The sequence below is a fragment of the Oncorhynchus tshawytscha genome, unplaced genomic scaffold (assembly GCF_018296145.1).
Source record: "Oncorhynchus tshawytscha isolate Ot180627B unplaced genomic scaffold, Otsh_v2.0 Un_contig_4095_pilon_pilon, whole genome shotgun sequence".
NCBI lineage: Eukaryota > Metazoa > Chordata > Actinopteri > Salmoniformes > Salmonidae > Oncorhynchus > Oncorhynchus tshawytscha.
This window is the reverse complement of record NW_024609679.1, coordinates 280,001-297,500: the sequence shown is the minus strand read 5'-3', so window position 1 is coordinate 297,500 and position 17,500 is coordinate 280,001. Positions and strand designations below refer to the sequence as shown.

Here is a 17,500-nt window from a genome sequence, read left to right as displayed (position 1 = left end):
GCACTCTATTCTACTCTATTCTATATCTACTCTACTCTATTCTAATATATTCTACTCTACTCTATTCTACTCTACTCTATTCTATTCTACTCTACTCTATTCTATTCTACTCTATTGTAAATCTACTCTATTCTACTCTACTCTAATGTACTCTATTCTACTCTACGCTACTCTACTCTACTCTATTCTACTCTATTCTACTCTACTCTATTATATTCTACTCTATTCTACTCTACTCTATTCTATTCTACTCTATTCTATTCTACTCTATTCTATATCTACTCTATTCTATTCTAATATATTCTATTCTACTCTACTCTATTCTACTCTACTCTATTCTATTCTACTCTACTCTATTCTATTCTATTCTACTCTATTCTAAATCTACTCTATTCTACTCTACTCTAATGTACTCTATTCTACTCTATTCTACTCTACTCTACGCTACTCTACTCTACTCTATTCTACTCTATTCTACTCTACTCTATTCTATTCTACTCTATTCTACTCTACTCTATTCTATTCTACTCTACTCTATTCTATTCTACTCTATTCTATATCTACTCTATTCTATTCTAATATATTCTATTCTACTCTACTCTATTCTACTCTACTCTATTCTATTCTACTCTATTCTAAATCTACTCTATTCTACTCTACTCTAATGTACTCTATTCTGCTCTATTCTACTCTACTCTACGCTACTCTACTCTACTCTATTCTACTCTATTCTACTCTACTCTATTATATTCTACTCTATTCTATTCTACTCTATTCTATTCTACTATAGTCTACTCTATTCTACTCTACTCTATTCTACTCTATTCTATTCTATTATATTCTACTATATTCTACTCTACTCTATTCTACTCTATTCTATTCTATTATATTCTACTATACTATATTTGACTCTACTCTGCTATTTAAACAACTCTGTGGGAGGACATAATGAAATGTAAGAGGAAGGAACATCTATAGGTGCATGTAATGGTGATGGTCCATGTTATTTCTGATACCTCCAGGTGTCCTAAAACAGAGAATCAGAAAGCTACACGGTCCATGTTATTTCTGATACCTCCAGGTGTCCTAAAACAGAGAATCAGAAAGCTACACGGTCCATGTTATTCTGATACCTCCAGGTGTCCTAAAACAGAGAATCAGAAAGCTACACGGTCCATGTTATTTCTGATACCTCCAGGTGTCCTAAAACAGAATCAGAAAGCTACACGGTCCATGTTATTTCTGATACCTCCAGGTGTCCTAAAACAGAGAATCAGAAAGCTACACGGTCCATGTTATTTCTGATACCTCCAGGTGTCCTAAAACAGAGAATCAGAAAGCTACACGGTCCATGTTGTTTCTGATACTAAAACAGGTGTAAAGGTAAAACAGAGAATCAAGAAAGCTACACGGTCCATGTTATTGTGTAATCAGGTGTCCTAAAACAGAGAACAAAAAGCTACACGGTCCATGTTGTTTCTATCTAAAACAGTTGTAAAGGTAAATATCATAGACAAGATACTATTAGGGGTTAAACAACATTGTGTAATAAACGTGGGAGGAACAAAATAGCTTGAATTTCAAACTATAGGTGAATATAATGGTAGTGTAACCTAAATTATAACCATGAATTAATCTATAGGTGAATATAATGGTAGTGTAACCTAAATCATAACCATGAATTAATCTATAGCTGAATATAATGGTAGTGTAACCTAAATCATAACCATGAATTAATCTATAGCTGAATATAATGGTAGTGTAACCTAAATCATAACCATGAATTAATCTATAGCTGAATATAATGGTAGTGTAACCTAAATTATAACCATGAATTAATCTATAGGTGAATATAATGGTAGTGTAACCTAAATAATAACCATGAATGAATCTATAGGTGAATATAATGGTAGTGTAACCTAAATCATAACCATGAATTAATCTATAGCTGAATATAATGGTAGTGTAACCTAAATCATAACCATGAATTAATCTATAGCTGAATATAATGGTAGTGTAACCTAAATCATAACCATGAATTAATCTATAGCTGAATATAATGGTAGTGTAACCTAAATCATAACCATGAATTAATCTATAGCTGAATATAATGGTAGTGTAACCTAAATTATGAATTCTCTGTGCTATGAAACAGTTGTAGTGTACATCAATGGAACCATATGGACAACTACATGATATCACTACCTACATGATATCACTACATACATGATATCACTACATACATGATACTACATACATGATATCACTACATATCACTATACATGATATCACTACATACATGATATCACTACATACATGATATCACTACATACATGATACATGATACATACATGACTTGATACCAGAACTAGGGATTATTCATGAACGGTATGGTCTCTGTGATCTATCGTCTGAAAAGAACGACGACGGAAATACAAAAATCTATATATATTTTCTCTAAATCGTTACCTCTAACGGCATGGTGTTTAAGGACGATAGAGCTGCAGGAAATTACACCCCTTAAGTTAATTAGCTCTTCATGAACCTTCTATCCAATTCATTTCTACGTAATTCTCGACACAATTATTACCTAGTAGTTGCCTAGCAACTAGTCATTATCTGCTAACTAACTATGAACTACCTAGTAGCTAGTACTTGCCTATGAACGAGTATTACCTAGTCAATATTAACTACCTAGTCAATATTAACTACCTAGTAACTAGTAATTACATTTAACTAGCAATTACCTAGTAACTATGAACTACCTAATAGCTAGTAATTACCTAGTAACTATTATCTACAGATTAACTAGTAATTACTAACTAGTGACTAGTAACCATTAACTAGTAACTAACTAGTAACTATAACTATTAACTAGTAACTACCTAGTAACCAGTAATTAGTTGGTAAGTTTTAACTAACTAGTAACTAATTACCTAGTAACTATTAATTACATAGTAACTACCTAGCAGCTGGCAATTGCCTAACATCTATTAACTATCTAGTTCAGGAATGAAGAAGGAAGTGCAACCAGTCACAGATGTAAATTACCAGGATGACAACTAATACCATTATTTAAAGGTGAGGTGATAGTAGTAGAATATACCTTTATTCAAAGGTGAGGTGATATACCTTTATTTAAAGGTGAGGTGATAGTAGTAGACTATACCTTTATTTAAAGGTGAGGTGATAGTAGTAGAATATACCTTTATTTAAAGGTGAGGTGATAGAGTAGTAGAATATACCTTTATTTAAAGGTGAGGTCATAGTAGTAGAATATACCTTTATTTAAAGGTGAGGTGATAGTAGTAGAATATACCTTTATTTAAAGTGAGGACGTCACGTTCATCGTATGAAGGAGACCAAGGCGCAGCGTGGTATGCGTACATTCTCTTTATTAAAAGAATGAACACTGAACAAACTAACAAAATAACAAATGAAACGTGAAGCTATACAATATAGTGCTGACAGGCAACTACACATAGACAAGATCCCACACCAGAAAGTGGGAAAAAGGCCTGCCTAAATATGATCCCCAATCAGAGACAACGATAAACAGCTGTCTCTGATTGGGAACCATATCAGGCCAAAACAGACATACAAAAAACCCTAGACATACAAAAAACCCTAGACATACAAAACCCCTAGACATAGACACATACAAAAACCCTAGACATAAAACCCTAGACCTAGAAACACATAAAAACAAAAAAACCCTAGACATACAAAAACCCTAGACATACAAAAACCCTAGACATAAAAACCCTAGACATACAAACATACAAAAACCCTAGACATACAAAAACCCTAGACATACAAAACCCCTAGACATACAAAAACCCTAGACATACAAACACCTAGACATACAAAACCCTAGACATACAAAAAGACATACAAAAACCTAGACATACAAAAACCAAAAACCCTAGACATACAAAAACCCTAGACATACAAAAACCTAGACATAAAAACATACAAAAACCCTAGACATACAAACCCTAGACATACAAAAACCCTGGACATAGAACAAAAAAACCCTAGACATACAAAAACCCTAGACATACAAAAACCCTAGACAACAAACCCTAGACATACAAAAACCCTAGACATACAAACACCTAGGACATACAAAAACCCTAGACATACAAAAACCCTACAAAAACACCTAGACATACAAAAACCCTAGACATACAAAAACCCTAGACATACAAACATACCCCCTAGACATACAAAAACCCTAGACATACAAAACCCTAGACATACAAAAACCCTAGACATACAAAACAAGACATACAAAACCCTAGACATACAAAAACCTAGATACAAACCCTAGACAAAAAAACCTAGACATACAAAAACCCTAGACCTAGACATACAAAAACCTAGACATACAAAAACCCTAGACATACAAAACACCTAGACATACAAAACCCTAGACATACAAAACCCTAGACATACAAAACTAGATACATACAAAAACCCTAGACATACAAAACCCTAGACATACAAAAAACCCTAGACATACAAAAACCCCCTAGACATACAAAACCCTAGACATACAAAGACATACAAAAACCCTAGACATACAAAACCCTAGACATACAAAACACCTAGACATACAAAACCTAGACATACAAAAACCCCCTAGACATACAAAAACACCTAGACATAAAACCCTAGACATACAAAACACCTAGACATACAAAAACCCTAGACATACAAAACCCCTTATACAAAACCCTACCAAAAACCCCTTTTAAAGAGTCCTACTCCCTGACCTAACCAAAATATATAGAACACAGAGATATCTAAGGTCAGTGCGTGACAGAGGTGATAGTAGTAGGATATACCTTTATTTAAAGGTGAGGCGATAGTAGTAGGATATACCTTTATTTAAAGGTGAGTAGGATATACCTTTATTTAAAGATAGTAGTAGGATATACCTTTATTTAAAGGTGAGGCGATAGTAGTAGGATATACCTTTATTTAAAGGTGAGGCGATAGTAGTAGGATATACCTTTATTTAAAGGTGAGGCGATAGTAGTAGGATATACCTTTATTTAAAGGTGAGGCGATAGTAGTAGGATATACCTTTATTTAAAGGGGAGGCGATAGTAGTAGGATATACCTTTATTTAAAGGTGAGGCGTAGTAGGATATACCTTATTTAAAGGTAGTAGTAGGATATACCTTTATTTAAAGGGGAGGTGATAGTAGTAGGATATACCTTTATTTAAAGGGAGGTGATAGTAGTAGGATATACCTTTATTTAAAGGTGAGGTGATAGTAGTAGGATATACCTTTATTTAAAGGTGAGGTGATAGTAGTAGGATATACCTTTATTTAAAGGGGAGGTGATAGTAGTAGGATATACCTTTATTTAAAGGGAGGCATAGTAGTAGGATATATTTTATTTAAAGGGAGGCTCCCAGTTTTAGGATATACCTTGATTTAAAGGTAGGTGATAGTAGTAGGATATACCTTTATTTAAAGGTGAGGCTCCCAGATTTGGCTCCCAGACTTTGGCTTTAGACTTTAAAGGCTCCCAGACTTTGGCTAGACTTTAGCTTTGGCCAGACTTTGGCTATACCAGACTTTGTAGTAGGATATACCAGATTTAAAGGTGGCTAGTAGTAGGATATACCTTTATTTAAAGGGGAGGTGATAGAGTAGGATATACCTTTATTTAAAGGTGAGGTTTAGTCTAGGATATACTTTATTTAAAGGTGAGGTCTAGTAGTGGCCTTTATTTAAAGGTGAGGTGATAGTAGTAGGATATACCTTTATTTAAAGGGAGGTGATAGTAGTAGGATATACCTTTCTGTTCTTTTCCTTTCTCTGATAGTAGTAGGATATACTTTATTTAAAGGGGAGGTGATAGTAGTAGGATATATCATATATACTTTCAGTCTGTTTTATTTTCCCGACTTTCTCCTCCTTTCTCCCAGATTTAAATCAGGATATGATTTCTCTGTTTTAAAGGTCCTACTCTCTCCAAAGCCTTTCCATCTGTCCTGGCTCTCCTACTTTCCCAGTTTTTCGGCTCCTTTCTCTGGCTCCTCGCTTTCCTCCTTTCTCTGTTCTGGCCTCGACTTTGGCTCCCTCTGAGCTCCCCCTCTTTGTTCTCTCTCTTTGGCTCCCCCTTTGGCTCCCAGACTTTGGCTCCCTTGGCCTTTGGCTCCCAGACTTTGGCTCCCAGACTTTGGCTCCCAGACTTTGGCTCTCCAGACTTTAGCTCCCAGACTTTGGCTCCCAGACTGTTGGCTCCCAGACTTTGGCTCCCCCCTCTTTAACTCCCAGACTTTGGCTCTTTCTCTCCCTCTTTGGCTCTCCAGACTTTGGCTCCTCAGACTTTGGCTCTCCCCTCTTTGGCTCTCCCCTCTTTCTCCCAGACTTTGGCTCCTCAGAGAAAAAGAAGGGAAGAGATCCCAGACTTTGGCTCTCCTCTTTCTCTCCCCCTCTTCTGCTCTCCAGACTTTAGCTCCCAGACTTTGGCTCCCCTTTGGCTCCCTTCTGCTTCTGGCCCCCTCTTCTTTAACTCCCAGACTTTGGCTCCCCCTCTTCTGGCTCTCTCTCCTTTCTCCCCCCTTTGGCTCCTGCTCTCTCCCCTTTGGCTCTCCTCCCCTCTTCTGTTCTCTCCAGACCCCCTCTTCTGTTCTCTTGGTCCTCCCCCTCTTCTCTCCTCCTTCAGATTCCCCCTCTCTGTTCTCTTGCCCTTTCCTCTTCTGTTCTCTCCCCTCTCCTCTGTGTCTCTCCTCTTCTGTTCTCTCCTCCCTCTTCTGTTCTCTCTCTCCCCTTTCTCTCCCCTCTTCTGTTCTCTCCTCCTCCTCTCCCCTCTTCTGTTCTCTCCTCCTTTCTCTCCCCCTCTTCTGTTCTCTCCTCTCTCTCTCCTCCCCTCTTCTGTTCTCTCCTCCTTTCTCTCCCCCCCTCTTCTGTTCTCTCCTCCTCTCCTCTCCTCCCCTCTTCTGTTCTCTCTCCTCCTCTTCTTCTCTCCCCTCTTCTGTTCTCTCCTCCCCTCTCCCCCTTTCTGTTCTCTCCTCCTTTCTCTCCCCCCTCTTCTGTTCTCTCCTCTCCTCTCCTCTCCTCCCCTCTTCTGTTCTCTCCTCCCCCTCTTCTGTTCTCTCCTCTTCTTTCTCTCCCCCCCTCTTCTGTTCTCTCCCTCTCCTCTCTCCCCCTCTTCTGTTCTCTCCTCTCTCTTCCTCTCCCCTCTTCTGTTCTCTCCTCCCCCTCTTCTGTTCTCTCCTCTTCTGTTCTCTCTCCTCCCCTCTTCTGTTCTCTCCTCCCTCTTCTGTTCTCTCCTCTCCTCTCTTCTGTTCTGTTCTCTCCTCTCCTCTCTCTCTCCTCCCCTCTTCTGTTCTCTCCTCCCCTCTTCTGTTCTCTCCCCTTCTCTCTCTCCTCCCCTCTTCTGTTCTCTCCTCCCACTCTTCTATTCTCTCTCCCCTCTTCTGTTCTCTCCTCTCCTCTCCTCCCCTCTTCTGTTCTCTCCTCTCCTCTCCTCTCCTCCCCTCTTCTGTTCTCTCCTCCCACTCTTCTGTTCTCTCTCCCCTCTCTGTTCTCCCACTCTCCTCTCCTCCCCTCTTCTGTTCTCTCCTCCCACTCTTCTGTTCTCTCCCCCCTCTTCTGTTCTCTCCTCCCCTCTCTTCTGTTCTCTCCTCCCCTCTCTTCTGTTCTCTCCTCTCCTATCCTCTCCTCTCCTCTCTCCTCTCCTCTCCTCTCCTCTCCTCTCCTCTCCTCTCATCTCCTCTCCTCTCCTCTCATCTCCTCTCCTCTCCTCCAGATCCAGTCTTGTGTAACAATCCGCCTGTAGCTGTCAGTGAATCAGACATAATTGCTGTTTTTTAGGTCCCTGATTAGTAAGAGCATCACTCTAGCGTCGCTTGTGGCTGTTAATCATACCATTTAGATGTATTGATATGTTAGAAATGTTGTTAATTTACTTTCTTTGTACTTTCATTTGCTCATATTGTGTCCCTCTAATTCAGGGGTTCTCAGAGTGGGTTCCACGGATGTATTGCTGAGGGTCCACAGCCAGATCTCAATACAGTGGCTAGCGAAAGTATTCACCCCCCTTGGCATTTTTCCTCTGTTGTTGCCTTACAACCTGGAATTAAAATTGATTTTTTTTTGGCAGTTCATTTCATTTGATGTATACAACACGCCTACCACTTTGAAGATGCAAAATTTTTTTTATTGTAAAACAAACAAGAAATAAGACAAAAAAAACTGAAAAATTGAGCGTGCAGAACTATTCACCCCCCCAAAGTCAATACTTTGTATAGACACCTTGTGCAGCCATTACAGCTGCAAGCCTCTTGGGGTATGTCTCTATAAGCTTGGTATATCTAGCCACTGGGACGTTTGCCCAATTTTCAAGGCAAAACTGCTCCAGCTCCTTCAAGTTGGATCGGTTCCGCTGATGTACAGCAATCTTTAAGTCATACCAATTGGATTGAAGTCTGGGCTTTGACTAGGCCATTCCAAGTCATTTAAATGTTTCCCCTTAAACCATTCAAGTGTTGCTTTAGCAGTATGCTTAGGGTCATTGTCCTGCTGGAAGGTGAACCTCCGTCCCAGTCTCAAATCTCTTGAAGACTGAAACAGGTTTCCCCTCAATAATTTCCCTGTATTTAGCGCCATTCATCATTCCTTCAATTCTGACCAGTTTCCCAGTCCCTGCCGATGAAAAACATCCTCACAGCATGATGCTGCCACCACCAAGCTTCACTGTGGGGATGGTGATCTAGGGGTGATGAAAGATGTTAGATTTGCACCAGAAATAGTGTTTTCTTTGATGGCCAAAAAGCTACATTTTTGTCTCATCTGACCAGAGTACCTTCATGTATATGTTTGGGGAGTCTCCCACATGCCTTTTGGCGAAACACCAAGCGTGTTTGCTTATTCTTTTGCTATAGCAATGGCTTTTTTCCTGGCCACTCTTCCGTAAAGCCCAACTCTGTGGAGTACTGTATATGGCTTAAAAAGTGGTCCTATGAACAGATACTCCAATCTCCGCTGTGGAGCTCTGCAGCTCCTTCAGGGTTATCTTTGGTCTCTTTGTTGCTTCTCTGATTAATGCCCTCCTTGCCTGGTTCGTCAGTTTTGGTGGGCGGCCCTCTTTGGCAGGTTTGTTGTGCTGCCATATTCTTCCCATTTTTTAATAATGGATTTACGTGGGATGTTCAAAGTTTCTGATATTTTTTTTGGTAACCCACCCTGATCTGTACTTCTCCACAACTTTGTCCCTGACCTGTTTGGAGAGCTCCTTGGTCTTCATGGTGCTGCTTGCTTGGTGGTGCCCGTTGCTTAGTGGTGTTGCAGACTCTGGGGCCTTTTAGAAGAGGTGTATATTTACTGTCATGTGACACTTAGATTGCACACAGGTGGACTTTATTTAACTAATTATGTGACTTCTGAAGGTAATTGGTTGCACCAGATCTTGTTTATCGACTTCATAGCAAAGGGGTTTAAAAACAGGTTATTTTTTTTTTTTAAATTTTTTTAACTTCACCAATTTAAACTATTTTGTGTTTGTCCATTACATTAAATCCAAATAAAAATATATTTAAATTACATGTTGTAATGCAACTGTTATAAAGTCTGTGTGAGCTGGTGGTGGAGGAGTCAGGCGCAGGACAGCAGATATGAGTAAAAAAACGTATTTACACAAAATACAAACGAATACAACGCAATAATGCGAGCCCACAATAACGGACCGTATTACATACAATCAATTACTCACAAACAAACATGGGGGAACAGAGGTTTAAATAATGAACAAGTAATTGGGGAATTGAAACCAGGCGTGTAAGACAAAACAAATGGAAAATGAAAAGTGGATCAGTTCTGCCCACACATTTCCTATAGGATTGAGGTCAGGGCTTTGTGATGACCACTCCAATATCTTGACTTTGTTGCCCGTAAGCCATTTTGCCACAACTTTGGAAGTATGCTTGGGGTCATTCTCCATTTGGAAGACCCGTTTGTGACCAAGCTTTAACTTCCTGACTGATGTCTTGAGATGTTGCTTAAATATATCCACATAATTTTCCTCCCTCATGATGCCATTTATTTTGTGAAGTGCAGCAGTCCCTCCTGGAGCAGTGGCTTCTTCCTTGCTTCCTTGCTGAGCAGCCTTTCAGGTTATGTCGATACTCATTTTACTGTGGATATAGATACTTTGTACCGGTTTCCTCCAGCATCTTCACAAGGTCCTTTGCTGTTGTTCTGGGATTGATTTGCACTTTTCTCACAAAGTACATTCATCTCTAAGAGACAGACCGCATCTCCTTCCTGAGCGGTATGATGGCTGCGTGGTCCCATGGTGTTTATAGTTGTGTACTATTGTTTATACAGATGAAAGTGGTACCTTCAGGCGTCTGGAAATTGACTCTTCCAGTCATCTTTGCAGGACGGCCACTCCTAGGGAGAGTAGCAACAGTGCTGAACTTTCTCCATTTGTAGACGATTTGTCTTTACCGTGGACTGATGAACATCAAGGCTTTAAGAGATACTTTTGTAACCGTTTCCAGCTTTATGCAACAGTTTTTATTCTTAATCTTTCTTCTTCTCTTTTGTTCCAGTTTCACATCAGGCAATGCTTCTTGTGAATAGCAAACTCAAATTGTGTGAGTGTTTTTGATAGGACAGGGCAGCTCGAACCAACATCTCCAATCGCATCTTATTGATTGGACTCCAGGTTAGCTGACTCCTGACTCCAAGTCATTAGCCTAGGGGTTCACATACTTTTTCCAACCCACACTGAATGTTAAATGATATATTCAATATAGACAGAAAAATACAATAATTTGTGTGTTATTAGTTTTAGCAGACTGTGTTTGTCTATTGTTGTGACTTAAGATCTGATCAAATTTGATGACCAATTGATGCAGAAATCCAGGTAATTCCAAAGGGTTCACATACTGTTTCCTGTATATACTGTACTAGGTGGTGTCAGAGGAAGGCCCCATAAAATTGTCAGAGACCCCAGTCACCCTAGTTATAAACGGTTCTATCTGCTACCGCACAGCAAGCGGTACCAGAGCGCCAAGGTCCAAAAGGCTCCTCAACAGCTTCTACCCCCAAGACATAAAACTGCTGAACAATTAATCAAATGGCCACCCAGACTATTTACATACGTTTTACACTGCTGCTACTCGCTGTTTATTTACTCTGCATGGTCACTTTACAAATTACCTCTACTAACCTGTACCCCTGCACATTGACTCAGTACCGGTACCCCCTGTATATAGCCTCCACATTGACTCTGTACCGATACCCCCTGTATATAGCCTCCACATTCACTCTGTACCGGTACCCCCTGTATATAGCCTCCACATTGAATCTGTACCGGTACCCCTGTATATAGCCTCCACATTGAATCTGTACTGGTACCCCCCTGTATATAGCCTCCACATTGACTCTGTACCGGTACCCCTGTATATAGCCTCCACATTGACTCTGTACCGGTACCCCCTGTATATAGCCTCCACATTGACTCTGTACCGGTACCCCCTGTATATAGTCTCCACATTGACTCTGTACCGTACCCCCTGTATATAGCCTCCACATTGACTCTGTACCGTAATACCCTGTATATAGTCTCCACATTGACTCTGTACCGTAATACCCCTGTATATAGCCTCCACATTGACTCTGTACCGTACCCCCCTGTATATAGCCTCCACATTGACTCTGTACCAGTACCCCTGTATATAGCCTCCACATTGACCCTGTACCGGTACCCCCTGTATATAGCCTCCACATTGACTCTGTACCGGTACCCCCTGTATATAGCCTCCACATTGACCCTGTACCGGTACCCTCTGTATATAGCCTCCACATTGACTCTGTACCGGTACCCCTGTATATAGCCTCCACATTGACTCTGTACTGGTACCCCTGTATATAGCCTCCACATTGACTCTGTACTGGTACCCCTGTATATAGCCTCCACATTGACTCTGTTCCGTAATACCCTGTATATAGCCTCCACATTGACTCTGTACCGGTACCCCCTGTATATAGCCTCCGCATTGACTCTGTTCCGTAATACCCTGTATATAGCCTCCACATTGAATCTGTACCGGTATCCCCTGTATATAGCCTCCACATTGACTCTGTACCGTAATACCCTGTATATAGTCTCCACATTGACTCTGTACTGGTACCCCTGTATATAGCCTCCACATTGACTCTGTACTGGTACCCCCTGTATATAGCCTCCACATTGACTCTGTACCGTACCCCCTGTATATAGCCTCCACATTGACTCTGTACCGTAACACCCTGTATATAGCCTCCACATTGACTCTGTACCGTAACACCCTGTATATAGCCTCCACATTGACTCTGTACCGTAACACCCTGTATATAGCCTCCACATTGACTCTGTTCCGTAACACCCTGTATATAGCCTCCACATTGACTCTGTGGTAATACCCTGTATATAGTCTCCACATTGACTCTGTTCCGGTACCCCCTGTATATAGCCTCCACATTGACTCTGTACCGGTACCCCCTGTATATAGCCTCCACATTGACTCTGTACCGTAACACCCTGTATATAGCCTCCACATTGACTCTGTACCGTAACACCCTGTATATAGCCTCCACATTGACTCTGTACCGTAACACCCTGTATATAGCCTCCACATTGACTCTGTACCGTAATACCCTGTATATAGTCTCCACATTGACTCTGTACCTGTACCCCCTGTATATAGCCTCCACATTGACTCTGTACCGGTACCCCTTGTATATAGCCTCCACATTGTCTCTGTACCTGTACCCCCTGTATATAGCCTCCACATTGACTCTGTACCGGTACCCTGTATATAGCCTCCACATTGACTCTGTACCGTAATACCCTGTATATAGCCTCCACATTGACTCTGTACCGTAATACCCTGTATATAGCCTCCACATTGACTCATGTCACTTTTTGATTGATTGTTTATTTAGTATATTATTAATTATTGACTCTGTACCGGTTAAGGGCCCTGTATATAGCCTCCACATTGACTCTGTACCGTAAAATTGTATATAGCCTCCACATTGGGAGTTTACCGTAATGAGCCTGTATATAGCCTCCAGATTGACTCTGTACCTGGTATATAGCCTCCACATTGAGCCTGTACCGAATACCTGGGAGCCTTTATTGTTACGTGAATGCATGTCACTTTTTGATTGATTGTTTATTTAGTATTTTATTAATTATGTTTCTTGAACTCTAATGTTGGTTAAGGGCTTTTATGTTGCATTTCACAGTAAGGTTGTATTCTGGGATGTGACAAATAAAATTGTATTTGATTTGAGCCTGAGGTATCTGGGAGTTTAGATGTGTGTTGAGCCTGAGATATCTGGGAGTTTAGATGTGTTGAGCCTGAGATATCTGGGAGTTTAGATGTGTTGAGCATGAGATATCTGGGAGTTTAGATGTGTTGAGCCTGAGGTATCTGGGAGTTGTGTTGAGCCTGAGATATCTGGGAGTTTAGATGTGTTGAGCCTGAGGTATCTGGGAGTTTAGATGGGTTGAGCCTGAGGTATCTGGGAGTTGTGTTGAGTCTGAGATATCTGGGAGTTTAGATGTGTTGAGCCTGAGATATCTGGGAGTTTAGATGTGTTGAGCATGAGATATCTGGGAGTTTAGATGTGTTGAGCCTGAGGTATCTGGGAGTTGTGTTGAGCCTGAGATATCTGGGAGTTTAGATGTGTTGAGCCTGAGGTATCTGGGAGTTTAGATGGGTTGAGCCTGAGGTATCTGGGAGTTGTGTTGAGTCTGAGGTATCTGGGAGTTTAGATGTGTTGAGCCTGAGACATCTGGGAGTTTAGATGTGTTGTGTGTTGAGCCTGAGATATCTGGAAGTTTAGATGTGTTGTGCCAGATGTATTTGGGAGTTTAGATGTGTTGAGTCTGAGGTATCTGGGAGTTTAGATGTGTTGAGCCTGAGGTATCTGGGAATTTAGATTTTATTTTACCTTTATGTAACTAAGCAAGTCAGTTAAGAACAAATTCTTATTCTCAATGACGGCCTAGGAACAGTGGGTTAACTGCCTGTTCAGGGGCAGAACGACAGATTTGTACCTTGTCAGCTCGGGGGTTTGAACTTGCAACCTTCCGGTTACTAGTCCAACGCTCTAACCACTAGGCTACCTGTCACCCCCCTCTAACCACTAGGCTACCCTGCCGCCCCATGAATTGACTGGTACAGTCAATCAGATTACTGTCATAAACATATCACAGTGAACTATGGGAAAGATTACCCATGAACCAGCTGGTACAGTGAATCAGATTACTGTCATAAAGATATCACAGTGAAATGGAGCTAAGAGCAGTAAAACCGTAACCATTACACTGAGACAAATGCCCTGTCAAATCAGCCTGCCAGTATTGATGCCTATTTGTGTCGTTAATCTTCAGTTATTTAAAGCATTTCACGGAGGTGCCCCTGAACAGGCAGTTAACCCACTGTTCCTAGACCAGTTAACCCACTGTTCCTAGACCAGTTAACCCACTGTTCCTAGACCAGTTAACCCACTGTTCCTAGACCAGTTAACCCACTGTTCCTAGACCAGTTAACCCACTGTTCCTAGACCAGTTAACCCACTGTTCCTAGACCAGTTAACCCACTGTTCCTAGACCAGTTAACCCACTGTTCCTAGACCAGTTAACCCACTGTTCCTAGGCCAGTTAACCCACTGTTCCTAGACCAGTTAACCCACTGTTCCTAGACCAGTTAACCCACTGTTCCTAGACCAGTTAACCCACTGTTCCTAGACCAGTTAACCCACTGTTCCTAGACAAACTCACTGTTCCTAGACCAGTTAACCCACTGTTCCTAGACCAGTTAACCCACTGTTCCTAGACCAGTTAACCCACTGTTCCTAGACCAGTTAACCCACTGTTCCTAGACCAGTTAACCCACTGTTCCTAGACCAGTTAACCCACTGTTCCTAGACCAGTTAACCCACTGTTCCTAGACCAGTTAACCCACTGTTCCTAGACCAGTTAACCCACTGTTCCTAGACCAGTTAACCCACTGTTCCTAGACCAGTTAACTCACTGTTCCTAGACCAGTTAACCCACTGTTCCTAGACCAGTTAACCCACTGTTCCTAGACCAGTTAACCCACTGTTCCTAGACCAGTTAACCCACTGTTCCTAGACCAGTTAACCCACTGTTCCTAGACCAGTTAACCCACTGTTCCTAGACCAGTTAACCCACTGTTCCTAGACCAGTTAACCCACTGTTCCTAGACCAGTTAACCCACTGTTCCTAGACCAGTTAACCCACTGTTCCTAGACCAGTTAACCCACTGTTCCTAGACCAGTTAACCCACTGTTCCTAGACCAGTTAACCCACTGTTCCTAGACCAGTTAACCCACTGTTCCTAGACCAGTTAACCCACTGTTCCTAGACCAGTTAACCCACTGTTCCTAGACCAGTTAACCCACTGTTCCTAGACCAGTTAACCCACTGTTCCTAGACCAGTTAACCCACTGTTCCTAGACCAGTTAACCCACTGTTCCTAGACCAGTTAACCCACTGTTCCTAGACCAGTTAAACCACTGTTCCTAGACCAGTTAACCCACTGTTCCTAGACCAGTTAACCCACTGTTCCTAGACCAGTTAACCCACTGTTCCTAGACCAGTTAACCCACTGTTCCTAGACCAGTTAACCCACTGTTCCTAGACCAGTTAACCCACTGTTCCTAGACCAGTTAACCCACTGTTCCTAGACCAGTTAACCCACTGTTCCTAGACCAGTTAACCCACTGTTCCTAGACCAGTTAACCCACTGTTCCTAGACCAGTTAACCCACTGTTCCTAGACCAGTTAACCCACTGTTCCTAGACCAGTTAACCCACTGTTCCTAGACCAGTTAACCCACTGTTCCTAGACCAGTTAACCCACTGTTCCTAGACCAGTTAACCCACTGTTCCTAGACCAGTTAACCCACTGTTCCTAGACCAGTTAACCCACTGTTCCTAGACCAGTTAACCCACTGTTCCTAGACCAGTTAACCCACTGTTCCTAGACCAGTTAACCCACTGTTCCTAGACCAGTTAACCCACTGTTCCTAGACCAGTTAACCCACTGTTCCTAGACCAGTTAACCCACTGTTCCTAGACCAGTTAACCCACTGTTCCTAGACCAGTTAACCCACTGTTCCTAGACCAGTTAACCCACTGTTCCTAGACCAGTTAACCCACTGTTCCTAGACCAGTTAACCCACTGTTCCTAGACCAGTTAACCCACTGTTCCTAGACCAGTTAACCCACTGTTCCTAGACCAGTTAACCCACTGTTCCTAGACCAGTTAACCCACTGTTCCTAGACCAGTTAACCCACTGTTCCTAGACCAGTTAACCCACTGTTCCTAGACCAGTTAACCCACTGTTCCTAGACCAGTTAACCCACTGTTCCTAGACCAGTTAACCCACTGTTCCTAGACCAGTTAACCCACTGTTCCTAGACCAGTTAACCCACTGTTCCTAGACCAGTTAACCCTCTGTTCCTAGACCAGTTAACCCACTGTTCCTAGACCAGTTAACCCACTGTTCCTAGACCAGTTAACCCACTGTTCCTAGACCAGTTAACCCACTGTTCCTAGACCAGTTAACCCACTGTTCCTAGACCAGTTAACCCACTGTTCCTAGACCAGTTAACCCACTGTTCCTAGGCCGTCATTGAAAATAAGAATTTGTTCTTAACTGACGTGCCTAGTTAAATAAAGGTAAAAAAACAATTAAAATCTCATATTTTTCTGTGAAATATATATATATATATATATGTGTGTGTGTGTGTGTGTGTGTGTGTGTGTGTGTGTGTGTGTGTGTGTGTGTGTGTGTGTGTGTGTGTGTATTGGCCTGTGTGTGGTGCAGGTGTGTTCCTCCCACTAACCGTGGCGTGTGGCGTGCAGATGCCTCATGTGTCATTGGCCTGTGTGTGGTGCAGGTGTGTTCCTCCCACTAACCGTGGCGTGTGGCGTGCAGATGCCTCATGTGTCACCCTGTGTGTGTGTTCCTCCCCTCATGTGTCACCGTGGCGTGTGGCGTGCAGATGCCTCATGTGTCACCCTGTGTGTGTGTTCCTCCCCTAACCGTGGCGTGTGGCGTGCAGATGCCTCGTGTCACCCTGTGTTGTGTGTTCCTCCCCTAGCCGTGGCGTGCAGATGCCTCGTGTCACCCTGTGTGTGTGTTCCTCCCCTCCCGTGGTGTGTGGCGTGCAGATGCCTCGTGTCACCCTGTGTGTGTGTTCCTCCCCTAACCGTGGCGTGTGGCGTGCAGATGCCTCGTGTCACCCTGTGTTGTGTGTTCCTCCCCTAGCCGTGGCGTGCAGATGCCTCATGTGTCACCCTGTGTGTGTGTTCCTCCCCTAACCGTGGCGTGTGGCGTGCAGATGCCTCGTGTCACCCTGTGTTGTGTGTTCCTCCCCCTAGCCGTGGCGTGCAGATGCCTCATGTGTCACCCTGTGTGTGTGTTCCTCCCCTAACCGTGGCG

General features: G+C 42.3%; 1 long non-coding RNA gene across 1 annotated transcript in view; it reads left to right on the top strand.

Moving 5' to 3' along the window:
- LOC121845461 overlaps window positions 1–17,500 on the top strand; it is a 21,870-nt gene that overhangs the window by 3,250 nt on the left and 1,120 nt on the right. The gene's annotated exons all lie outside the window — the stretch shown is intronic.